Here is a 341-nt window from a genome sequence, read left to right as displayed (position 1 = left end):
ACGTACAGTCAATAACACAATAGAAAAATAAATATACAGTGTGTGCAAATGTAGTAAGATTAGGGAGGTAAGGCAATAAATAGACCAAAGTGGTGAAGTAATTAAAATTGAGCATTAACACTGGAGTGATAGATGTGGAGAAGATGAATGTGCAAGTAGAGGTATTGGGGTGCAAAGAAGCAACAAAAAAACAAAACAAATATGGGGATGAGGTAGTTCGGTGGGCTATTTACAGATGGGCTGTGTACAGGTGCAATGATCGGTAAGCTGCTCTGACAGCTGATGCTTAAAGTTAGTGGGGGAGATATAAGACTCCAACTTCAGTTATTTTTTGCAATTCG

The sequence above is a fragment of the Salvelinus namaycush genome, chromosome 1 (assembly GCF_016432855.1).
Source record: "Salvelinus namaycush isolate Seneca chromosome 1, SaNama_1.0, whole genome shotgun sequence".
NCBI classification, from domain to species: domain Eukaryota; kingdom Metazoa; phylum Chordata; class Actinopteri; order Salmoniformes; family Salmonidae; genus Salvelinus; species Salvelinus namaycush.
The sequence above is the reverse complement of the archived record's forward strand: the minus strand, read 5'-3'. Positions refer to the sequence as shown.